Source organism: Cavia porcellus, unplaced genomic scaffold (genome assembly GCF_034190915.1).
Source record: "Cavia porcellus strain 051 isolate PalLab524CR breed Dunkin Hartley unplaced genomic scaffold, mCavPor4.1 scaffold_6, whole genome shotgun sequence".
In the NCBI taxonomy this organism is placed as follows: Eukaryota; Metazoa; Chordata; class Mammalia; order Rodentia; family Caviidae; genus Cavia; species Cavia porcellus.
Genome location: NW_026947489.1, coordinates 79,514,336 through 79,541,196, shown reverse-complemented (window position 1 = coordinate 79,541,196; position 26,861 = coordinate 79,514,336). Strand labels below are relative to the sequence as shown.

The 26,861-nt window shown below is 37.4% G+C and overlaps 1 non-coding gene across 1 annotated transcript; it reads left to right on the top strand.

Moving 5' to 3' along the window:
• The first annotated feature begins 6,946 nt into the window (after nt 1-6,946).
• LOC111756770 (5S ribosomal RNA) lies at nt 6,947-7,065 on the top strand. Its single transcript, XR_002791189.2, has one exon. It is a non-coding gene; the product is annotated as a 5S ribosomal RNA (ribosomal RNA).
• The last annotated feature ends 19,796 nt before the right edge of the window (nt 7,066-26,861 follow it).

Sequence of the window (26,861 nt, the reverse complement as noted above, 5' to 3'; positions counted from 1 at the left end):
CTCAGGGGTTTATGTGCCAAAGAAAGATCTAACAAAAATCTTAAAAGAGGTAACCAAAAATAATCCATGTTTTCCTCAGACAGGCACTATAGATATTGATAATTGGGAACAAGTTGGAAAAAATCCTAAAAAGACACAGCACAGGAAAAATCTTTTTCCCTTGGAATCTGATTCCTTCAGTTCTGAGTCCATTACAGAGCTGACAGTCAATAACTTCTGATTCGGACACCAACTGGGGGAAGAAGACACAGTAGGTGAGGGAACATTTCTCATGTGGGCCAACAGAAGAGAGAAGTAAATAAGTAGTGAAAGACAGACAGGCTTGAGAGAAGCCAAAGAGACAAATAGGCTTAAGAGAATTCAAAGGGAAAATTGGCTTACAAGAAGAAGAAAGAGAAAAAAAAAAAAAAAAAGAATATCGATTTTACCAGTTGTTAGAGAGGGAACAAACACATTCTAAAGAATCACAAATGTTTATGGAACTTTTTCCTGTATGCTTGATTCCACTATTTACTCTTCTTTTGTGGATTTTGATTAATAAGTATCTTGAGGATTGTGGGCTTGTTGAGATGGCCACAAGGAAACTGACTTGGAGCAATATTTTAAAATCAAGTCCCAAACAAGGGAGGGAACCAAAAGCTTCACAGAGCCTGGAGCTTGGCCCAGACAAGGGAGGTAAAGAAATGATGTTGCTTGTTTTAGCTGCAAGGGGAAATCAAGGTTACAGCTCAGTCTCTCAAAACACTGTTCAAATCTCCCCAGATTCATTGCTCAATTGGTTATTCTTCCCTTCACAAAAATTGGAAAATCTATAAATAAAGAGTACCTAAGGATTTTGGATCTTCCGATACTTATTGGGTTCAACAGATTAAGCAGGACCATTCCAAGACAGAATTAATAATTAAAGAAAATACATTTAAAGGGCTTTTAGACACAGGAACAAATGCTTCAGTTATTGCCCATTGTTATCAACCTATGGATAGGACAACTACAGATGTACAGGTGTGAGTAATGTTTCTCACCCTAGTAAAAAGGCTTAATTGACTTACCCTGGAGGGATTCAGCCAGTGCCTTTGCTGCCACATGCAATTGACTTGCTTTTGAGTTACCAATTTATGATCAATTTAGAATAGTAGCCACAATGGTGTAGAGGAAAATTCCTTCAATGGGTGAAAAAAACATCCCAAGATTTGATTTCTAGCCATTGGCTTCCAAAACCATTCCAGACTTTTGCCTTTAAAAGTACATATAAATGGGGGCTGGGAATTTAGCCCAGCGGCATAAGCACCTGCCTTGCAAGCAGGCAGTCGTGAGTTCTATCCCCGGTACTGATCAAAATGAAAGACAAAAAAAAAAAAAAAGTACATATAAATGACATAAGGCACAGAGAAATTTACCTGGGCCTGGCCTGGCCTGGTGAGGCTGAACCATCACCATAGAGTTGGGATTTGCAGCCCTGCCTCCTGTATGCTGAGAAACAAACCCCTCAGGGACCTGCCAAGCCTTTCAGTGGCTGGCCCACCGTCAGCAGCACTGCAGTGCTGGGCCCAGGGCTGGGGAGACGAGACATGGTTCCGGAGAGGTGGGACCCGGCTCTGGCCCACCCGAGCCACCCCAGTTTTACCCATCACTTGCACACATGCTTTATGCATCAAAAGTTTACACTGCACTGGCCCAACAGGAGTGGAGCCTCCAGGCCAGAACAACAGCACAATCTGCATATTGCTGCAGCAAGAGGGAGCCCAAAGTGCCTAAATACAAATGCGGAGGTTTTTTTTTTGCTCTATACCTTACCAAAAAAAAATTGCTTATAATCTTCAGGTCTAAAAATAGTTAAATGTGCTAAAAATTTAAATTTCAAAAAACAAAATGGAGAATTCACCTCAATAGAGTTCACTTGTCCATATATACTATTTAAAATTTTAAGAATTCTAATAAAGATGAAGCTATCGCAGCAGAAAGATAATGGAATCAAATAAAGGCTAAAGTCTGTTGGAGAGGTCTTCATATTGGACAATAAAAGCACCCAGTCCAGTGCTAATGTGGGGTGGAAGGTATGCTTGTGTTTTTCCAGAAAATACTTAGTGGCCTATCTGGGTTCCAAAAGGTGCTATTTGGCTGTATCATAGACTCAAATCCAGAGAAGAAGTTGATTCCACCTCTCCAGAAACTGGTACTCAGTCCTATGACATGATGCCTCAGAAACTACACAACTGACAGAAAAGCATGAAACTAAAACCAACCTAAATTGACCTAGAATGCCCAGGAGATGGTAACCAAAAACAAAACCAAAGGTCTAAACAGGCAACGAGTACATAAAGATAACCAAACTGAAAGTTTAATGAAAGAAAGGGACACACAACTTACTAGTATTCTTAAATAAAATATAAAAATATGTTAATTATAGATAAGATTTTGTCTTTACTAAATCCTCCTATATGACATCTTTGCTAATTGACTCATAATAAACCTGACTAGTCAATTTATAGTTTTAAATTCTAAATTTAGAAAAAATTATTGTAATGGGCTGGGAATTTAGCTCAGTGGCATAAGCACCTGCCTTGCAAGTTCACAGTCATGAGTTTGATCCCTGGTACCAATATATATATATATATATATATATATATATATATATATAGTAATGTAATTTGACTAAAAATATATTTGAGTGCACTCTGATATGTAAAATGTTTGTCAGTCTGTTTGTGTATTTGCTGTCTGTTTGTCCATTCTGTCTGTGGGCACATGCTGGGAGTCAAATAAGCTAGTGACAATTTGCACATGTGGAACTGAAAATACAAGTGTCCACACAGGAGTGTCCAAGTGGCATGGAGCATCTGAGAAACGCCCTGAAGGCATGGGGTGCTGCAGGTGAACAGGTGTTACAGCCCCAAGAACGTGGGGAGTAAAAAGCAAACTAGTTCAACAAAGGGGTATATAATAAATAGCCCCTTGGGAAATTAGAGAGTTCTCATAGACCCCAACAAACTGTGTGTTTATTTCTGTGTTTCTTTGAATCTGTACAGATCATCTATCAAATCATCTGTCCATTTTTCTTCATTTGACCACTCTGTAAATAGTTGTTCCTTTTATTTTGAGCTCAACAATTTTTTTCTTTTCCTTTTTTTTTTTTTTTTTTTTTTTGTACTGGGGATTGAACTCACGACCATGTGCTTGCAAGGCTGCTGGGCTAAATCCCCGGCTTTCTCTTTTCCTCTTTCTTTTGCATTTTTGGATCATTTGATCAAAGGTTTGTTAGAGTTATAGATTTACAAAGCATGCTCCTACCTGGGTTGCCAGATGGCCCAAATGACACAAGGACTTGATATATAAATGTAATATATATTGTTGTTTATTAGGGACTTGAGAGTCTCATTGTTTAAAAAATTAATGAGTTAAATGTTATGATTGGATAAGCGCCTGCCTGGCAAGTGCAAGGTTGTGAGTTCGATTCCTGGTACCACCAAAAAAAAAAAAAAAGGTTATAATTGGGTTTTTCATCAGTCATTGAAAAATAAAAAATTTTTTTAAATAAAAAATAAATAAAAAAATATCTTATCAAGATGAGTAAACCAAATCCCTTGTGGTTGGGATTATTGGACAGGACTTGGATTGATAAATAAGAAAGCAGCTGCCTGGTTACATTTTAACCAATTCTTGTTTATTGATTGGAGGCCCCAGTGATCTCCATAGCCTTTCTGGAAACACCCCAACTAAAGTTACAAAATACATTATTCACAATGTTCACATTGGTCATCATCAAAAAAAATACAATAAGGTTTTTGATTTAAAAATGCTTAGATACAGAATTTTCATGTGGCTATGACAAGTGATTGTTATTAACCTCATAGTATATTAACGTACTCGTGCTTCCAGATATACTGGTTTTCCAAAGTGTAAAACAGGAATTATTTATGCTAATAGACTTTTGTTTTATATTCAGACCTCTTCCAGTACCAAAACTTATGAGATTCACATTCCACTGAAGGTCAATAAGTTAGATAAAAGCTTTTTATGAATTAGTAGGAATGATTGACTAAAAGGGGTATTTTATGTCAAAACAAAAATTTGGATGTGTTACAAAATGTCATGATTGTCGTGCTATAATGTTATATAAGGTTTTGATTTCCGATTTTCTATGTACACTCTATAGGTATTCAAGTGTTAAAATATCCATAGATAATAGAAAATAAGTTTCATTTAATGTTTGAAGATGTTTCATATTTAGCTAAAATAGTAATCATAAGCTTACTGCCTCTAATACACAGTAGTGTTATCAATGTTTTCTTCTGGATGTTCAACAACTTAAGTTTAGAGATGAAAAATTAGACAAACAGATGGGCTACAAAGATAGCCAATATTTTGGCCCCAGCCCTTCAAGGTCAATGAGGACCCAGGACATTAAAGAACCTCTACTTGTGTCATCTGAAGATACTCCGTGAATCTCTGGTCTTCTGATCCAGATTATGAGGCCACAGAGGAAAGTGATCTTTGATGAATAGTGTGCCTAAGGAGAGTCACCAGGAGAAAAAAAAATCTCCCAAGCTTTCATGGAAAACAACTTGTTCAAGCAATGGCTATGATTCATCCTGATGGCTGACACTGATTGTGGAGCTAAGCGGTGCTATACCTGGTTCCAAGGTGCTATACCTGCAGTTCCTGAGGAGACTTAACTGACCTTGGTAGATAACACAAAACTAATTGTATCTAATGCAGGTCTCATCTTAACTTGATCCTGAACCTCCTGTAGAAAAGTATAACTTCAAAACGTATAATGCAATGCTATAGTAAAGTGTTACCTGTAAAAAAGGCTCAAATCACTAACACCTTCTGACAATTGCTGGCTTCACTGGTAACTGACTGTTGTTATAGACTGATTTAAATTGTGAGAGTTCCCTAATACAGCTCCTCCAAGCTTCAACTGACCATCCATCCTGTGCAACAACTAAACTAAAAGGAGGAATATGTTGGGAGCCATTGAAACTGGAAATTAAACACACATGCAGGGCTCTGCATGGCCAGGGCAAGACAAGATAACAATTGAGGATACCAGGCTCCAATTCCAATTAACTAAATAAAGACTGTAGCTGCAGGCATTTCACCCCTGTAGTGAAATCCAACATGGAGATCTTCTCCTAAGATACTTCTCCTTGTTAATGTGATTTGTTACTTGCAAAGTCCTTGAACCACTCCCAAGGTCTGTTCTGTTTCCTATGTTGTTTGAAAAAAAATAATAATTACAGGCTGCCAAGAGGCACGCCCTGTCTTAGCCACCAGAGACCCCGAACTCTGCAGAGGGTTTTGATCCCCCTGGAGTCCTAAAATCATACCTCTTATCTCATTTATTTAAGCTTTCATCACACACTCTTTTGGGAGATTGGGGATCTGGACCAGGTTCCTGATAGTACCTTTCTCTCCAATGTTATTCTAGAGAGCACCCTGCTCTACCGTACCTCTCTACTGTGATGCTTCTGCCTGGGAGTCACTGAATCATGGATTGAATCCTCTGAAATGAGTCAAAATAAATCTCTCTTCTTTTAAGTTGTAGATGTCAGGTAGTCTTTTCCAGCAATGGGAAAGATGATTAATACAATTAGAAGAAAAGAATGTTGGAGTCAGAGAATGATGCGGGAAATCTCACATTATTATGAAGATAGAAGAAGTTTCAGGTAGGGGGAACAAGTCTAAGGTGTAAGCCTAGTAGGAAATTGTATGTTTGGAAAGGAAAGGAAAACTATTGGAGTGGTATAAGCCAAAAAACTTTAAGAATGGAAACTTAGATGGTCTATCGATGTGAATGGAAGTTTCATAAGCTAGAAGATGGCAGGCATTGGAAAAAACACCAGATTTCCAAAATTTGCAACAAATGTAGAAACATGAGTTTGGAATAATACAAAGCCATGTTGGGGAGAGGTAAAAGGTAATATGATGCAAGAAGATGGCTTCAAAGGATAATGGTGGGAAGTGCATCTGAGAGATAATGAGATTGCTTTGTAACTCTCAGCTGCAAGGGACACAATAAAATGCAAAGGGAAGCATATATGGTATATAAGCGTGACATATAGTTAATATATATATTTTAAGAGGTGCAGTATACACAGAAAAAGGCTAAAGCTCTGACACAGAAAGGGGCTAAAATTGTAGCTCAACTTTATACACAAGGACCTAGGTTTGACCTCCAGCACAAAAAAGGCCCAAAAACTATTGCTTATTCTAGTATTTGTGAATGAAATTAGTGTATGTGATATAACAAATGTTAAATTTAAAATTAATGGTTTTCTGTTAATAGAATTTTTGAACTTGAAGAAATTAGGGATTAGGTCATGCAGCATCCTCATCTTATAGCAAGCCTCGAGCGATTTAGTGACTTCTTTAAGGTCTTAGGTAAATAGAGGCTTCTCAGAATTTAGAAGACTTTGGTTGTGAGGATGACACCGGTGGCTCAGGGTCTGTACAGCTTGATTTGCTTATCTTTTTTTCTTCTTAATAAATTTCCTTGTAGCAAAGAGACGTAATCAAAATTGGCCTAACATTCAAGCTGTTTCTAAAATTTGGCACTCCATAAATAGGGTAGTTGATTATGGCATTTCTCCTATGGAAAGCATTTGTGTGTGTGTGTGTGTGTGTGTGTGTGTGTGTGTGTTGTGAGACAGGGACTCACTATGGCAATTCAGGCTGGCCTTGAGCTCACTTTGTAGCCCAGGCTGGTCTTGACTCAGCCTCCCAAGTGCTGGGATTACAGGCATGTGCTACCACACCTGGCTGGAAAGCATATTTTTAAAGTAGCAATTGATCAAATATTTCTTCCCTTTCCTTTCTTCCTTCTTTACGCATGCAATTGGATATCAATTTAAGCCAAGCACTGTAACTCATACCCCTTAATACCTCCCACTCCTTTTCTCTCTCCAATTCAGGATATTCATGGCTAATAAAATTGAGAGCTCTTGTCCACGGCCATACCACCCTGAACGCGCCCGATCTCATCTGATCTCGGAAGCTAAGCAGGGTCGGGCCTGGTTAGCACTTGGATGGGAGACCGCCTGGGAATACTGGGTGCTGTAGGCTTTTTTAAAAATAAATAAATAAAATAGGGGCTGGGGGTTTAGCTCAGCGGCATAAGTGCCTGCCTTGCAAGCAGGCAGTCGTGAGTTCGATCCCCGGTACCGATAAAAAGGAAAAAGACAAAAAAAAATAAATAAATAAATAAATAAATAAATAAAAAAAAAATAAAATAAAATAAAATAAAATTTAGAGCTCTTTGGGGCTGGGGATTTAGCTCAGCGGCATAAGCACCTGCCTTGCAAGCAGGTGGTTGTGAGTTCGATCCCTGGTGCCGATAAAAAGAGAAAAAGAAAAAAAAAAATTAGGGATCTTTGTTCCAACTATTAGAAACATTTAGTTTCTCTTCTACTAGATGGAAGTAGATTATTCCATGACTATTAGCAGCCATCTGTGTACCATGAAAGGAGAACTTGCCCTGACAATGGAATCAACACCAAGGAAGTTAATATCATTTGAATCTTGAATTAAGCTCCATCAAAGGAAACAACAAAATACTTGGTATGAGACCAATAATTTATTTCGTTTGTTTTTGCTTTTGTTTTGTTAAATCAGTTCTGGGTGAATTTTCTACCATTTACAATGTGAAGAGTCATAACTAACCCAGAAGTTCTAGCATACAAAACCACTGTAATCATGTTTCTTAACACAAGCCTGTATTGTAACTAGGTATGCAAAAATATAGCTTTTGGGCTAGGGATGTAGCTCAGTGGCACAGTGCCTGTCTGGCAAATGCAAAGTCCTGGGTTCAATTCCTAGTACCAAAACAAAACAAACAACAACAACAACAACAAAAAAAAAAAACAGCTCTCAACCATGACTTTTAGGAAAAGGGAAAAATTTGTGTGTTCTGAAGAGAAACTGGAGTATATCTATGACTTTTATAATGTCAAATCTCTTTTGACAATGTAGTTACTGTACTCCACACCTTACTAGAAAACCATCCAAATGTTCACTGTGTCTTAAATGTAGATTTTAAAAATCTGTTCAAGAATAACTTGTTTCAGTAAAACTGAATGACTGTATCCCAAGATCAATTAAATGGCTGCAAAAGATAAAACATTTCTTTCAACTTTCTGTCCTTTGACTTCATCCAAACTCAAATTTGAATGCAAGTACAGATATTTTATTGGTACGTAAACGCTTGATATACAAAACACATTTGTTATTTCTCATAATAGTACTTTTTGCAAAAACTGGAAATTAATAAGTTAAAAAATGATTTAAAAGAGTGAGCTGAGCACGGGGATCACACACCTGTAATCCTAGCACTCGGGAGGCTGAGGCAGGATGATTACCTGAAGCATGATTTGAGACTAGACTAGACAACACAGTAAAATGGCATCTCCAAAAAAGAAACAGACAAAGAAAAGAGAGGAGGGAAGAAGGAAGGGCAGAAGAAAACAAAGCAAAGTCAGGCAAACTGGGAGAAATAAGTAGGTTTTAAGCATTATTAAGTTGTATAGTATAATATAATATCATAAAAACACTATGTACAAACTATTTAGGGAAGAATAGAGAAGGGTAAAGTAATGCTGGCAGAGGTATAAAAAAGTGATATTTAAGTTGTGCTAAAGGTGAAAAGGGAGCTGGGGAGGATTATTGCGAGTTTGAGACCAGCCTGAGTTACAAAATGAGCTCAAGGCCAGCCTGAACTGCATAGTGAGACCCTGTCTCAAGAAGACCAAAAAAAAAAAAGGATTTTCTAGGCATAGAAGAAAGCAGTCACAATATGCGAAAGAAAAAATGTAAGTAAAGGAATGGCATTTTCAGTGTTTTTACATATTTAAGATTTCCTGCGTGGCTAAGCAATCAATAGCTGAAAAATAACCTGTAATTTTTGGCTCTGGATTTGATAATTCTGTAGGCAACATGAAAGATGGGTTACAGGAAGTAGACTGTAAAACTCTGGAGATCTTTAATTGTATTGTGATTATATAAGCAAGAGTCACAAAGAATCTACTTGAGTGCAACAGGAAAAGAAATAAAGAACAAAGTTGCCTATTAGAAGAAACAGAGAAGTTGCCTTTTAGCAGCAGCAGTGAGATACAGGGAGTGTTTGAAGGTAGCTTTCAATTTTCTGGTTTTGGCAACTAGGTGGATGCTACTGCCATTAGTCAAGAGAAAAACACAACAGAAGCCAGTTGGTAAACAATGAAGAAACATTTATTTTCTCTTTATCTAGGAAAAAGAGTGTTTCCCCACAAATACACTTGTAGTTTAAAAAACTGACTTCTATCTGCATCGTAATATTTTGATTTTGTCTCCTCTTTTTAAAAATTAATTGATGCGTGGTATTCCTTTGTATGCATATTTCATAAATTTTTTCCACAGACCCTTTATACTTATGGTTATGCATATTTTGGTTACAGGTGATTTTAAATTTTAAAAATTTTGTTGCTTGTCTGCATTTTCTGGAATAGGCCTTACTGAAATTTAGTTTTGAAAAAGTAAAACAATGAAATTAGAAGTATTTGTTATGTTTGTTTTGTGTTGTTTTGGTACTTGAGATTGAACCCTGACCATGCTAGAAAATCACTGTATCACTGAGTTATAGCTTTTCTTTTTTCTTTTCTTTTCTTTTTCCAGGGTCAAAGTTTATTCAAGAAAGCAAAAGTGAAGAATGAAAGAGAAACTGGCCCTGCAGAGAGAGTTGGGTTACAGAAAAAGAAGGTGAGAGAGAGAGATAAAAACATACATGCTGCACCTGGGAACACAGCATAGCTATCGTGGGAAATTATTCAGCACCAATTCCTCATGGCTGCCTTTCTTTCATACCGTCCAAATCCTGAGAAAACCTCCAAGAACGTCTGCATCCGGGTTCTGAGAGGAAGTGCTGAAATTCCAGTTCTCGGGTTGACATCAGGTCTAGGCCATCCTATTGAAAACCACGCTGGAGTTCCCCTGTGGTCCATATGCAGGGCTCTGGGAACTGTTCAGTGCAACTGTCCAGGATCTGGTAATTAACAGGTCTTGCCTACTTCCCCAGCCAGTTTGCTATACCCTAATCTCCTATTTCATTTCCCTTGAGTGACACAGATCTCTATAATTCTTTATGGGTACTGAGAGAATGGAAGTCTCTGTCTTCTATAGCTTCTTCAAGATGGAGAGGAGGGTAGGCCCTCCCTACTGGGGATCATGTGCTCCCTACTGTGCCTCCTACTTAATGGGAAAGTCTAACTCCTTTGATCAATCAGAAAATTTTTTTCTTCTCTCTTCTTTCTCCACACATATCTTTAATTTTTAATCTTTTTGCAGCATTTTGGATTGAACATAGGGTCTCATGCATACTATGTAAGAGATTTATCACTGAGATACATTCCCAGGCCATGCCTAATTAGAAATTGAACTCAAGAATACTTTTTTTGTGTAACTGGAGTTTCAAAGGAGGATGGAATAAAATAAAATCTTTTATACTGGACTATGATTAGCTGATTCTAATCAATTTAAGCTAATCATTTAGCCATACCACCAGACCCGTGGTTCAATCTCCCACACAATGAGACTTCCAAGTGGTTACCTTTCTTTCAGAACACATTCTAGTGTGAGGTTGGATGGCCAAGTTTCTAATAATAAAGTAGACGTTTTAGGGAAGTGAGGTGGCAGGCACCTCAAGGCTCAAGGCACGCCTTGAGCAGTGGAAGCAGAGGCTGGGGATGATTCTGCTGCCTTCCTAAGGCAACGCTTCAAGGCTACAGGTCTCTGTTAAATACAAGTATGAGGGGTTGGGAGAAGGACTGGTTCTAAAGAAGTGTAGATTGTTATTGTCAAGACTAGATGGCCACTTTTATCACACATATGCAGTAAGCACTTTGTGCCTTGTACTATACTAAGTAATTTTCATGCACTGTTCCCTTTAAGCATCACATTTCTTTGAGAAATAGCTGTTACCACCTAACATCCTTGCCCTGTGTTTTCACAGGGCATGTGCTTGCCTGTCATGCTACTTGGAAGGCTGAGGCAAGAGGATTGCAAGTTCAAGACCAGTTTGGGAAATTTAGTGAAATCCGGTCTCAAAATTTTGGAAGGGCTGGGGATGTAACTCAGTGGTACAGTACTTTTCCAGAATATGCCAGACCCTGGGTTCAGTCTCCAGTCCAAAAACAAAATCAAAAAGCACTGTTGTCACTATTATAAGGTAATGTATCTTCACATGAATTTTTTCCCTTTTATATTATTTTCTTAGGATTAATTTTCAGAAAGGGCATCACTAGGCCAAAGATTATAAGGATTTTAAAGCCACTTATAATTTTTTCCTGTTCTTTCTTTGTGCTTTTCTGTGGGGATTCTCCATTTTCTGATACCCTACTCAGCCTAGAGCCTGACAGACTAGTGCTTAATATTTATCGCCTGATTGTTAAAGACTATATGAACACTTACATAAAATAACTGATTCTGCCTTTGATAGAGATTCCCAAGGTGAGGCTTTACAGATCTGTTTCTGTTCTGTTCTGTTCCATTCCCTCTCCTTCTCTTCCTTTCCCTTCCCTTCCTTTCCCTTCTCTTTTCTTTTCTTTTTCTTTTTTGGTATTGAGGATTAAACCCAGGGCCTCATCTGTGCTAAGTAAATATTCTACCTCTGAGTTTACACCTCTAGTGTTGCCTTATATTAATTGAAATCATTTATTTATAATTTGTTTCTTTGCAAGGGGGAAAAAAGTGGCTTAGAAAGATTTTTTAAAAAAGTGGCAACACAAAATACAACAATGTAACAAAGTCGAGGAGCTGGGTGCTGTGGTGCACACCTGTAATCCCAACTACCTGGGACTCTGAGGCAGAAGTAGCACAAGCCTGAGCCCAACCTGGACAATTTAGTGAGACCCTATCTGAAAGCAAAAATAAAATTAAAAGATAGTTCAGTGCAAAGACTCTAGGTTCAATCTGCAGTACCGAAGGAAGGAAGGAAGGAAGGAGAAGAAGGGAGAGAAAGAAGGGAGAGAAGGAGAAAAGGAAGAAGAGAAGGGAGAGTGACAGTGAAGGAAAGGGAACATAAAAGCAGGAAAGCAAAATGGACCCAGAAATGAGGTTGTCACAAAATGCCTGTCGTGAAGTTCTAGATGTACTAAGGAGAGCAAAACCCGGTTTTGACTTTAACTTTTTTTTGGTACCAGGGATCAAACTTGTGACCTCACGCTTGTCAGGCAGGTGCTTATGCCGCTGAGCCTAATCCTCAGCAACAAAGTTTTGACTTTAATATTCCTGAAAACCAACAAAAATACAAGAAAGCAATTGGTCAGAACAAGATTTGCACTGCTCATAAGCAAAAACAGCCTTTAAAGAAAATCACTTCACGAAAATAAGACTTTTAAATCTTTCCTATACCTTCTTTCAGAGAGCAAATCTTGTGAACGACATCACATTCTACAACACATTCAACAACATTATAGTAAGCCAGGCATAGTGGCTCATGCCTGTAATCCCAGCACTCAGGAGACTGAGGCAGGAGGGTTGTTGCAAATTCAAGACCAGCCTGAGCTACAAAGTGAGCTCAAGGCCAGCCTGAACTGTGTAGTGAGACCCTGTCTCAAAACAAACAAATAACCAACCAAACAAAAAACATTATGGTATACTTGGAGAGAAATTTTGAAGACTGTTTCTTACACTGTCCCATAATAAAAGCTAAAAAATTATAGCTAAGTTCTGTTCAATAAAGACAATGTATGATGATGATTATTAATCTGTAAAAATAAACAACTCTCCTCTGACTTTATTTGATCCATAAGAAATTTTTATGTAAAGATGTAGTGTAAAAGGTCTCAATTTGATGTTTATGAGCAACACTGAAGATATCCAAATTCTCTGAAATTGGACCTAGGGTTTAGCTCAGTAGCACAGTGTTTTCCTAGCATGTGTGATCTCTGGCACTGAAAAAAAATGGAGACTCTGAAATTTTATGTGTAAATATTCTTTCCATGAGTATATATGTTTTCTGGGGTGGGGGAGTGTCTAGAGCAGAAGTTCTGAATTTAACCATACTTTAGAATCACCCAGGAGAGCTATAAACAAAAAACCGAAAACGATACAGTACTATGAAGCCTAAATCTCTTAATTTAAGTGGCTTGGGAGAAACTGCGCATGGCTATTTTTTAAAAGCTCATCAAGTGGTTTTATTTTTATTTTATATATTTATTTATTTTGGCAGTACTGGGGATCAAACTCACAACCTTGTGTTTACCAGGCAGGCACTTGAGCCTGCTGAGCTAAACTACTGGCCCCACCAAGTGATTTTAATGTGCAAAGTGAAAATGAATACAAAACACCTAAGAATGTTATTAAAATGCAACAGCTGATATGTAGGGCTGGGCCTGAAAATTTGCATTTCTGACCAGCTTCCAGGTAAAACCACTACTACTAAATTTTAGAACATACTTTGTGTAGCAAGGCTCTACAGTACTGGCATTCAGAGAGAGAGTGATGGATATGCTTAATGCCAAGAGGTTATTTGCCTTCTTTACTGTGCTGACATTGCACTAATAGTGCAAAAGCAAAGCTCTAGTTCCTTAGCAGGCAGTGACATCAACCATACCAAATGTTCATGGCATACCTTACTGCCATTCGCTTGCAAATGAATGAATGAATAAATAAATAAATGTAGTTTTATTTAAGAATATCCTTGATGAAGCAGAAAAAGATTAATTTTTAAAATTTCTATCTCTCAATACATATTTTAAATTACATATTTGGTATGGTAAATGGGAATGTGCAGAAACACTTCAGCTATGTGTCTAAGGACGATGGATGGTTGTCTTGAGGAAAAACATTTGTGCAGAGTGGGGCATGCAGCCCAATAGTAGAGTGTGTACTTGGCATATGCAAAGTCCTGGGTTTAATGCCTGACAACAAACAAAACCAAAAACACATTTGCATGATTCATTGAACTATTAGCTAAGCTACCTATGTTTCTCATTAACCATTTTTATTTGAAAGAACAATTAACATAGGGGCTGGGGATTTAGCTCAGTGGCACAAGCACTGCTTTGCAAGCACATGGTTGTGAGTTTGATCCCCAGTACCGATAAAAAAATAATAATAATAATTAACAGATAAACTGTGACTGCTCAAATTTGGACATTTGACTGAATTTTCCCCAAAAGTGAGCAAAGCAAGATTCTACTTTAAGGAAAATAACTGACAGTGCTTCTTGCCGATGATAAAAATCAGAATTTTAAATTTTTTAAATTTTATTTTAAAGGAAGTAAAACTCAACATAACAAAATAGAACAAAGCCGATCAGAAAAAAATTTTTTATAAAGCTTGTTCCTATCATGTGAGCTGGTCAGCTTCTCAATACTTAAAAAGACTTTCTAATAATAATGAATGTGATATTTTGATATTGTATACTGAGGGCTAGGGTTAGCTCAGTGGTAGAGCATTTTCCTAGCAGGCTTTGGGTTTGATCCCAGCACTGCAAAAGCAAAACAAAAAACTCATACACATATGTATACACATGCACACATATACACACATATGCACATATACATGCGCACATATACACGTGCACATACACACATATACACATGCATATACACACATATACACATGCACACACATATACACATGAATATACACACACATATACACACACATATACACATGTCCACATGTACTTACTTAATGTTGTATAATGAAATGTGTCACTATTTGAAGATCTCTGTAACTCAGTGAAGCAATACTTTTTAAATCACTGGTACATATATTAAGCCATGCTTAGTGGTAAAAGATCCATTCAGAGAGCAAGAAATACCAACGGATTTTAATGAGGCAGAGGACAAAATGTTCATTAATATGGTTTTAGACTCCTCTTCTTAGCTAACTTTTAAGGAATTATCATTTATTGAGGGGTTGTGTATATGGCTCAGTGATAGAACCAGTATTTACCACACAAGGGCCTGTGTTTAATCCTCTGCACTGAAAAATAAACTAGCACTTGTTGAGTTTCCATGTAGTATGAAAACATACTCACAATTATCTGAAAAAGCTATCTAAAAACTTCTTTTCCCAACTGTGTACCACTACAGGCTAAATTTTCTCCAAATGTTTTGAGTAAAGCAACGTGTTTCAATAGGCTAATTGCAGATATGACAATCTAGCTAAAGCAGACATGTAGGAAATTTATAAAAATGTGTTGTCAATGCTATCCTTATTTTTTATTGTTTTGAAAAAATACACCTGTTTTAATAAAAATATAGTATTTATGTTAAAACATAAGATGATTATTATTAGCTAGCCATGATAGCACATGCCTGTAATCTCAGTACTAGAGGCTGGGGGGCTGAGGCAGGAAGATTATTGTGAGTTCAAAGACAGCCTAAACTAGACAGTGAGATCCTGTCACAGAAAACCAATAAAGAAGCTCATTGTTATTTTGTTTTATTTCTAATGATAACAATTATTGATTAATATATCCCATATAAACAAAAGCTTTTTAAGACTTCTTAGTTTGAAAACTACTGCTGTAGAATTTTCATTAAATGTCAGACAAAGTCTGGCATAGTGGCACATGCCTGTAACACCAGCACTCTGGGAGGCTGAGGCAAGAGGATCAAAAATTAGGGTGCCACCTGAGCTGATTAGCAAGACCCTATCTCAAAATAAAAAAAAATAAAAAGTTCTGAGATTGTGGCTCAGTGCGAATGTCCTGGCCGCAATCTTCTGAAAAAAAACAATTGTTTTTCAAAGAGGTCCAAGACTTCAACCTGGGTAAGAACCACAGATCTTTAAAAAGGAATAGATGAACTCAATGCATTTTCTTCATGAAGTTTTTGGGGTTTTTTGTTTTGTGTTCAGCTTCTAAAAGTATAGAACAGCAGTAAGTTCTAGGTTCTACTTATGATAAGATCTTGGAGGACAACTCTGAGCTGCCAATTAACTACTAACCCTTAATACTAATGGGTTCAAAACAAGTTTTAGAAGCTCCAGTTTCCAGTGCCTTAATATGACATACAATGCATCCTGTACAAACTGTACCAGAATGAACTAATTTAATTTGTAACAATGCTGTGTAGTGGGTACTCTTATAATCTGTTATTTGTACATATTGTTGAATCGATGAATGAAGGAATAAATGAGTAAATACAATTAAGTGACTTTTTAAAATCTATATGCAAGTGCAATTTAGAGAAGAGTTTTCAGTACAGCTGTAGCCATCCATCACTTCCTGTCTTTTTTCCTCATTTGCCTATCTGCAGTTTTCTTCTGTGTTTTTACTGCCACCTGCCTCTTCTGTGTTTCATCTGCTCAAAATATCATATGTAATCTTTTCTAGGTGCATTTTCTTGTAAATAAATACAAGCACCACAGTTTGCATGAAGTAGATCATACCCTCACTCCCAAGCCCATGAATACATGGGGCAGGTATTCATCTTGGTAGGCAGACTCCTATCTCCCAATAATGCTAAGAAAAGGAAGCACTAACCCTCATGGAGTAATTACTATGTATTACTCACTTTTCTGCGTGACCTTACTTAGACTTCATTGGGTAGTGATGGAACTATTTTTATCATTCCTTTTTTATAAGGATAGGAAAATGGAAGACAAGAGAGCCAAAATAACTAGTCCAAGTCTCACAGCTGGATAGTGCTAGAGCCAGGATTTGATTTTTAACCTGCTTTTTTAAAATTCTACAGTTTTATTTAGATATAATTTACAAGTCATAAAATTCACCTAGTATAAGTAGACAATTCAACAATTCTGAGTAAATTTTCAGAGTTGTACAACCACCACCACAGATGGTATTTAGAAAATTTCCCTCATCCCCAAAAAAGTTTCCTTGTGCTCATTTGCAGTCAGTTCTGCTCCCATCCCCAGGCCCAGACAACTACTAATCAGCTTTCTACCCGTCCAGAGTTGCCTTTTGTGGAACTTATATAAATGGAATCCTACATTGCATGTAAATAGAATCTTTTGTGCCTGACTTTTTTCACTTAGCATGATGTTTTTGAAGTTCATCCATGTTGTATAGTAGCTCATTCCTTTTTTATTTTTTTTTTCCAGTACTAAGAATTGATTAAGCCTGGGACCTTCTCACTGGGTTACATCCCCAGCTGTTTTTACTTTTTATTTTGAGCCAAGGTCTCACTAAGTTGCTAAACTGCCCAAGCTGAGATGAAAATTGTGCTCCTCCTGCTTCAGGGCCCCCATCTCCACCCCAAGTGTTAGATTTACAAGCATATGCCACAATTTCTGGCTTGTTCATTTCTTCTTAGTGCTGAATAGTATTCTGTTGTATGAAAACATAGTTTTGTTTATCCATTTAGCAACTAACATACATTTGAATTGTTTCTACTTTTGGTGAATATAAATAATGCTGTTATGAACATACAATTTTTTGTGTATGTATATATTTTTATTTCTCTTGGCCAAGACTTAGAAGCAAAATTGCTGTGTCATGATATATTTATGATGAATTTTCTTTTCTTTCTTTTTTTTGGAATCAAATTCAGGACCTCATGCTTGCCAGGCAGGTGCTGTACTGCTGAGCTATATCCCCAGCTCTATGATGAATTTTTAAAGAAACTCAAAAACCATTTTCCAAAGTGGCTGTCTCATTTTATATGTACTCCACCAACAAAGTATGAAGATTTCCATTTCTCCACATTCTCATTATCACTTGGGAATGTCAGTCTTTTTAAATTATAATTATCTGAGTGAGGTAGAGTGTATTTTACTGCCTTTTTTTTTTTTTTTCAATGCTGGGATCAAACCCACGGTCTCATACATGCTAGCCAAGAGCTCTACCATTGACTTACGCACTCAGCGTTTGTTAAACATCCCTATGTATTTGGTGCAAACTGTACTACAGAGTCATCACCACTTAACCCAACGTTTCTCAAACATACCATGATCATTCTTGCCTTTTTCCTTTATGTTATAGCCTTTCTATAATCTAACAAGCCCTATTGATTTGTGACCCTAATGTTTAATTTTTAAAAATTCAGCTCCAAATTTTCATTCCCCATAAAAACTAATCCTGGCCCAACTTTTGATACTTCCTCTCTCTCACAGTACTCTATATATGGCAAGAACTCGATAAATGTTTGTTAACTTTAAAGATAGACTTTCTCCTGGTTAAAATTTAGGTGCATGCTTGTAATCCCAGTGCTCTGGGAAGCTGAGGCAGAAGGATCTCAAACTGGACAACTTGGTGACTTAGTAAGACTGTATCTCAAAACAAAAACCAAAAAAATAACCAAAGATAAAGCTCAATGCAAAGGGCCTGTGTTCAATTCTCAGTACCACAAATTAATTTTTTAAATGTAAAAAAGAAAAAATAAAATATAATTCCTATATTACTTCTGAGCAAAATGGATTTTCAACATATGTTTCTTTAAAACTAATTCTTGGAAGATACAAAAATGAATAAAGCAAAATAAAATATAAACAAATTTTCATCCAGCCTACTATGGTGGCACACATATGAAATTCAGCTACTTGGGAACCTGAGGCAAGGGGATCACAAGTTTTTAGCCAATCTGGGCAATTTAGTAGCAAGGCCTTGTCTCAAAATGTAAAATAAAAAAGGCTGGGCTTGGGATAAAAAATAAAAATGAAAAATAGAAAAGGCTAGACTCAGTGGCACAGCATCTGCCTGACAAGCGCAAAGTCCTAAGTTTGATTCCCAGTACAAAAAGAAAGAAAAAGAAAAAAGGTAGAGAATGTAGTTCAGTGGTACTGGATGTCTGGGTTTGATCTTTAGTACTACAAAAAGAATTTTTAAATTATTATCTAGTGTATTGCACAGATATGAACGCAAATAATGCTGAAATATAACTTCTGCAATCATCTCATAATTTCAGGCTAAGACCCAAAGACCTATTACCTGTATTCCCTTTAACTTGTTTAACAATCATTTAGAGATCCCTGATAGAAAAAAAATCAATTAGAGTATTTCCAATATATCATCCAGTAGAGTGTGGACCACAGAGGAAAATGTTATCGCAATGTCACAGAAGAGTCTTTGGCTTGCCTTTTCTGATGGTACTGATCAAACCCAGCACCTTACACATGCTAGCAAACACTGCCACAGGGTATCTGTCCAGCAAGAGATGGACATTCTTTCTTGTTTTTAAGAAAGAATATTAGCCAAGCAAAACACACGACTTCCTGGTGGAAATCTGGCCCAGCTCTGGGTTTTTCTCCTACCTCAGACTGCCAAAAACCTGATTCAGTTCTGGATTCTAAAATAGGATGCAAAAAACTGTCCTGGGCTGACCTGGTCTCCTGGGGACATTGGGACTATGTCCACAATAGCACATACCCATACCTTTTCCATCTTCTAGACCATTTCTGGGCATTATTGTGAATTTTTAGGAAATATGAAGTCAGTAAGAGTAACTTAGAAATCAGTAAGAGTAGGAGGCCATGAGAACTAAATAAGAAGTAAACCTCTTGAGAAAGGCCTTTTTTAAAAAATCAGTCTGACCTCTTCGAGGCTGGATGAGAGCCCTAGGAGATTCTGTATCATAAATAACTTTAGCTGTTACCAGATGACCCAAAGGTTCTGCTCACTTGTACTGCACGGTTGTGATTTGGATCTAGCCTAATACTTTTATTTATTTAAGTCCATGTTAGAGAGTTGATCTAGATGACCAATGAGACAGGTAAAATAAGAATAGAAGTATTAATCTTGGGAACTGTTTTTCTGAGTAATATTAATCAGGAAGCTGTTTCTGCTGCCATTAAACTGGTATAATGAAAAACATCAGGATTTTAGTTATAATTTGAGTTGGAGACATAACTCTGTGGTGGACATGTAAAGTTCTGGATTCAATACCCAGCATTTAAAAAAATGACTTCAGTAATAGGGTTGGTTTTGTTTTGTTTTGCTTTGCTTTGCTTTTTGGCACCAGGGATCAAACTCACGTCCTGGCAATGACCAGGCAAGTACTTGAGCCACTGAGCTAAATCCCTGGCCCCTTCAATAACAGTTTTAATCTAGACTGTGAAACTGTAGTCAAATCATTCAACATTCTCAAGTCTTAATATTATACCTGAAAAATAACCACTTTTAATTCTTTATTGAAAATTAAAGGAATTATAGTACAACCCTTTGTTAACTATTTGATAATGGCATTGATAATGCTAGTACTGCCACTATCAGCTAATATTTATTGAGCATTTTCTATGTGCCAGGCAATGTTTCAACGTGCTTTATATATTAATGATTATCTGGTTGAATTTCTTAATCTCAATATCTATATTAATTCTGTTCACTCCTATTCATATGAAAGACCAGTGGTTGCCATTTGTCTTGGTCATCTTGGGTCACTGTCCCAAAATACCACAAACTGGTGGCTTAAACAACAATTATTCATTGCTTACAGTTCTGGAGACCGCCAAGTCCAAGATCAGGGCCCCCTTCCTCACTTGCAGGTGGCTATTTTTAGGTGTGTCTTACAGAGCAGGGAGAGAAAGAACTCTAACCTCTTCTTCCTCTTCTCATAAGCATACTAATCCCAACTTGGTGGCCCACTCTCATAATCTCATCTAAACCTAATTATCTCTTCAAAGCTTCATCTCCAAAAACTATCATACGGGGTTTAAAGCCTCAACATGGGTTTTGTGGAATATCAATTTTCAGCCCATAACACCACTTTAGCATTTGGTTCTCCATCCTGGCTTCACATTAATCATTTAGGGAGCTTTTAAAAAATATCAATACCTATATGGTAGACCAATTAAATCAGAATAGCTGGAAGTAGAGCCTAGCTCATCATTCTTGAATGAAGGAGAGTTAGCAAGGGTAACATTTTTAAAAAGAAAGGATAACACATTTTTTCATGAGTAAGAAGCATCCCACTTTTCTTCAAGCCCTACCAGTCAGTCCAAGGAACTCTGATTTTGCTTAATTTTTGCTGTTTTAGGTTTCTCTGTTTTTCTATATAAGAACACAATCTAAAGAGAGGCTTCTTTGAGGATTTCTGTGGGTCATAAAGAAAAGATGTATTTGAAAAATGTTCAGCACGTTTGCTTTTTCTCAGCATCCTATCAAGTCTTTTATTGCTGTGAAAACCTCAGGATTTATTTTAAAGATAGTTTTCTGTTCTGGATTTATTAATTAAGTTATCACATTTTGGCTATGTATCATGCATCAAGAGCTGTGCTGGATACAGGGATTTAAAGAATAACCATTTTCTATTCTCCAGAGTAAGGAAACCACACAGATAACACACTAAAAAGGGAGACATTTATGTAAAATTACTTTGCTAAGGGCTCTGAAATTACAAGTAAGAGACCACTTAATTGTAAGATATTAGAGAAAACCAAAGAGAGGACATGGTGGGCTTTATTTTGAGTCCTCAGGACCTCCTGAATGCTAAGCAAACACTTTGCTATGGAGCTACATCCCCAGACCTGATGACAAGAAGGGGTGGGATGTGGATAGAAGATGTTTCTGGCAGAGGAATGAAGTTAAAGAATGGTTTGGAGGTATGATGGAACACTGAGTGGCCCAGAGTCATACAAATGGAGGAAAATTATAGAAAATAAAATAGGATAATTTCTAGTCAGATTTTAAAGTGACTAGAAGAGGCAAAGAGCAGTAGGGCTATGAATTGCCATTTTGCAGACAAAGAATGGAGCTCACTAGGAAAACTGATCTCAGCTGCCTTTTATGAAGACTGATTGTGTTAAGGCATTCTCCTAAATGCATCATATAGAGTAATGAACTAAGCAGATGTGGTTCCTACTCTCCTGTAGTCTACTCTGTCTTGAGAAGCAGACTGTAAATAGGTATGTTCTAAAAATGTATAATATTATCATGGGGATAAATTCTATGAAGAAACAAATGGTACTAGGAGAAAGAATGATGACTAGAAATGTTGGCCGGTAGTGATTAGGGGACTAGAATGGGCTCAGACTAAGATTTGAAGGATAAGATGTTAGCCATGAATGATAAGAGACCAGGAAAGAGCTTTTGATAAAGTCTTAAGGCAGGATAGAATGTAGCACATTCCAGGAATTGAAAGAAGCACCACATAGCTGGAACTAGCAGAAGACAGTGGCATAACAAGAGAAAGGCATAAGATGTAAATGGATATGTTGGCAGAAGCTGAAGCTTTCAAGGTCTCTTCTAGATCCTGGGAAGGAATTTGAATTGTCTTCTTGCAACAATGGAAAGGAATAGACTGGTTTTAAGCAGGAGAACAACATGAATGGATTTGTATTTTAACAAATTACTAAATGGCAAGTGGATTGAAAGCATGTCAGGGCAATCAGTAAATCTTAGAGAAATTTTGGGGTGAATATTGCTTCTACTAAATGAAATACAGAGGAAATTAAGAGCAGAGAGTGGTTTGATGAGGAAGGTGATGACTTGGTTTTGTATCCGTAGGACTTTGAGGTTCTAACACTAGTTATTTAAATCCAAGTTGGACTAAAACAAGGAGAGCTTCAGAGTTAGTGTAGAAACTTCCACACATTGTGAAATAGCTGATATAAAGGAGGATCCAAGGAATAATTCCAAGACTGGACCACAGAAAAGCCAGATAGCTTGTCCCAAAGCTATTTTTATAGTGATGTCAGATAGTTCACCACACTATTTCAAAGATATTTCACAAACTCCTGAACTTACGACAGATGTCTGAATTGGCAAATGAGAACCAGATTGTAACAAGAAGTTAGTAAGTGTTTACTGAACGAATAAAATGAATGTGGTAATTATACCCATGTGGCAGGATACTTCAAGGTATAGGAGTGGAGGAGATCACCAAAGAAAGAAAAGAGAGAGAAAAGAAAAAGGAAACAGTCAAGAACCAAAGTCTGATTGAAACTGATTTGACAGAAATTGACTAGTTACAATCGTAACAGAAATTTGAGTTAGACCATTTAAGGTCCTAAAACTGGTGCATATAACTAGTATGAGAGAATATCTACTAGGAAAGATGTTGAGTGTAGATGTCTTATTCCCTAAGAATTTTGTCGTTGCTGCTTTTTGTTTTTGTTTTAGTCTTTTGTACTAGCGATTGTATCCAGGGCCTTCACACTGTGCTACATCCCTAGCTCTAGTAGGTGTGAGCCACAATGCCTAGCTCCAAAGATATTTTATTTTATTTTATTTTTTAATTTTATTTTGAAACAGAACAAGTTAGAATAAAGCCAACTAAGATTGTACAGTGAAATTGGTACAGAACTTCACAGCAGGTTACCGGGATAACAGTAATAGGTATCATAGTATATTTTGTTATCTTTATAATAGTTGTTCTTTCAATCATGTATATCAAAATGAGATGAAATATAGAACTCTATAGAACTTATCAAAACAGAATATTGAATAGCACGGGTCTCAGGAGACACTGCTGGTTGTCCCCCTGGAAGGGCTGCAGTGGGCCACACTGCCGCCACTTACCAGGGAGGGGAGGTGCTTGCTTGGCTTCCCAGAGTCCTAAGTTCCAACATCAAAGTTTTACATTTATTTATTTATTATTATTATTATTTTTTTTTTTTTTGGTCTTTTTCGTTTTTACCGGTACCAGGGATCGAACTCACGACTGCCTGCTTGCAAGGCAGGCGCTTATGCCGCTGAGCTAAATCCCCAGCCCCAAAGTTTTACATTTATTAAAGGTAGGAAAAGAAGTCCCCTCTGCAGGGTGAGAGCAGGTGCTGAAAGACAACACAGTGCTCCAAAGATATTTTAAAGAATAGAAAGATAGCTTACTAGATAAACAGAGTTCTCAAGCATTTGGTGATATGGTTTCAATTTGATTGCATTTTTCATACAGGCCTTACCAGGACCAACAAGAAATTTTGAAACAATAGAATATTAATTGAGACAATATTCAGTTGTTGAGGAACTGTCTCCTGCAAAATGGCTAAGTAGAATCTCTCTAAAATAGATATAAAATTTTTTTTGTTTTTGTCTTTTTCCTTTTTATCGGTACCAGGGATCGAACTCATGACTGCCTGCTTGCAAGGCAGGCGCTTATGCCACTGAGCTAAATCCCCAGCCCCTAAAATAGATATAAAATTAAAGAGGAAAAACCTTTTGCTTACGGTTTCAGTAAGTTCTCTCTTTTTTTTTTTGTCTTTTTCTTTTTTATCGGTACCAGGGATTGAACTCACAACTGCCTGCTTGCAAGGCAGGTGCTTATGCCGCTGAGCTAAAGCCCCAGCCCCTCAGTAGGTTTTCTTAAAACATATTTAGGTAGATGAGCCAGCCCATTTCATGTACAATATGTATCTAATATATTTTAGAGTTCTAGCAAGTCTAAATATATCAAAATAGAACAGTTATATCTTCTTCTTCTGTAAAACAGGCATACAACCTAACCATAAAGATTAAGGGCATTAATATTAGACAGACCTGGTTTCGATTCTTACTGAGCTATTTCCCAGCCCTGGGACCTTAGGAAGTTATTCAGCCTCCCCAGACCTAGTTTTCTTGCCAGTTCTGTGTAGATAATGAAAGAATCTACTTCAAAGCTTTATTGTGAAAATTAAATGCAAAAAATTAAAGCGTTTATCCCAGGGCCTCGAAGGCAGTCCCTGACACATTCTCTCTCAGCAAGGCATTAGAAATAATATAATATCAAACATTTATTATATGTCAGCAACTATGCTAAGTATTTTAAATACCACATTACTTCTTTTAATCCTTTGAGATAGGTACAATTTCTTAATCATATTTCACTTGTCAAGAAATTGAGCTTTAAGAAATTTAATCAGAGAAATATATAAATGTTCACCCTCAGGTGTGCATATATAATTTGACGTGAACATAGACTTTAATGCAAATACAGGAATCTCTACAAATTCATTATTGCTAGTCTCATATTTACTTCCACCTGGAAATTATGGCGCAGGGATAGTACAGTAGAACTGATAGAAAAGCATCCCCTCAACCAGAAGAAAGATGCTTGTTTTATTACATTTTGTGGGACTAAGGATTGAAATCTGGGCGTGCTAGGGAATCACTCTACCACCGAGCTATTATGCCCTCAGCTCCATGCTTTACTGGAAAAGGTGATGCCTTTGCAAAAGGCACAAGTTTTTCTTAGCATGCTGAGTAAACTATTTAACTAAGTCTTGGGTCTCAGTTTCCTCATCTGTAAAATGAAGGAGATGGCTCAGCTCTAATTCAATAGGCTCTAGTTCTGAATCTAAGCAGTCCTTAGGCTTTATAGACAGTTCTATACAAACACCGGGCTTCATGGCAACAGCCACTCAGCTCTCCTAGTGCTGGTATGCAGCTTTACCCCAGCAAGCAGAACTATTTACATCACAAATTCCTGGGTGAAAAGAGAGCTAGGATGGAGGACAGAGCTATCTGTCAGTCATCTTAAAGCCCCTGACTTTTTTTTTAAGCCCCCAGCTTTTAAAGAAATTCTGAAGAAAATTGTAGGTGGCGTCTATGTGCTTAATTAGAAAAAACTAAATCAGTATTTAATTCACAAAATCACCCTCAAGAGGCACAGGAGCTGTCTTAGCTGAGATTTAAAGGGTCACTTTGCCACTAAGCGCTGAGTCAGTGAGTGGAGGAGATTGTGACCCAGGTTCTCTAAAACCTGAGATGATGCAAAAAAAAAAAAAAAAGCCTTACCAGAAGGGTTTTAGATCAATTGTATTTTTTCAGTGCTGGGGATTGAACTCAGGGCCACACACATGCTAAGCAAGTAGTCAATGACTAAGCTTTATGCCTAACCCTTCTATTGTACTCTATTTCTCTTTCTTTTTTTGTTTTGTTTTGAGGGAGAGGCCTCTCATATGGTCTGTAACTGACCTTGAACATGCTCAGGTTGGCCTTGAACTCATGATTCTCCTGTCACAGCCTCCTGAGTGCTAGAATTACAAGTGTGTGCCCACCATGCCTCAAAGGGATTTCCGAGAAGATTTCAGTGTGAAAACTCTTATATTATGATGGGCATTAATAAGAGTTTTAGCTTAGAGGCAAAGGGATCAGGGATTAAGGTGTGAAAAAAATCTCTTTTCAAATAAATCTGTCCTTGAAAATGATACCCTAGACCTGCCCTACCTTCTATTTTCAAGCCTTCTTGAAGTTCTTTTAAGACTCTTACTCTTTATGGTGAACCAGGGGTGTTAACAATGATAAATTTATGGAGGGGGACTCTTACTTTCTCTTCCGCTATTTTGCTTCCTTAGATTGGAGCCCAAAGGAGCAATATCCTTTTATATCGCATTTGTAAAGGAAGTATATCACTCACTAAAACGCCCCTTCGGAAAGGGAGTAGTTCCAGGAGAAATGTAATGCGCACTTCACTACGTTTCCACTTGAGGGCAGCAGTGTCGGCCTTTGCTACCTGCTGAAAACCGCCTATGGAGAGGTCTGCAGAGCCGGGGTTCTGAAAGGAGCTCAGGAATATGGTAGTGGAGTGGAGGCGGCATGGGAGGTTGGGAGCTAGAGTTGTGAGAGTCCCAGAAGAGAGACATCTGCAGTCCGAGGCAGAACTGTGTTCCTGAGCTGAGGGAATCTCACAATGAATGGATCGTCCCTGCCATTAGGTATGGTTTCATCTGAGCAACAAAACTTTCTAAGATAGAGGAGCTAGGACATTCAAGGCAACTCCAAAATGACTTACAAACTGATGAAAGTGGTAGTTGCTGTTTTTCTTCTTACCACAAGAGGGTAGAACATGAAAAGATTAGCGCATTCTCATCTCAAAATGGCTAGTCCTGGAGGAACAGTGTTAAGGGTTGTTATTTTGGGGCTGGGGATTTAGCTTAGCGGCATAAGTGCCTGCCTTGCAAGCAGGCAGTCGTGAGTTCGATCCCTGGTACCGATAAAAAAAAGAAAAAGACACACACAAAAAAAACACCTTGGAGCAGGTATAAGGTGAAAGCGGAAGGGA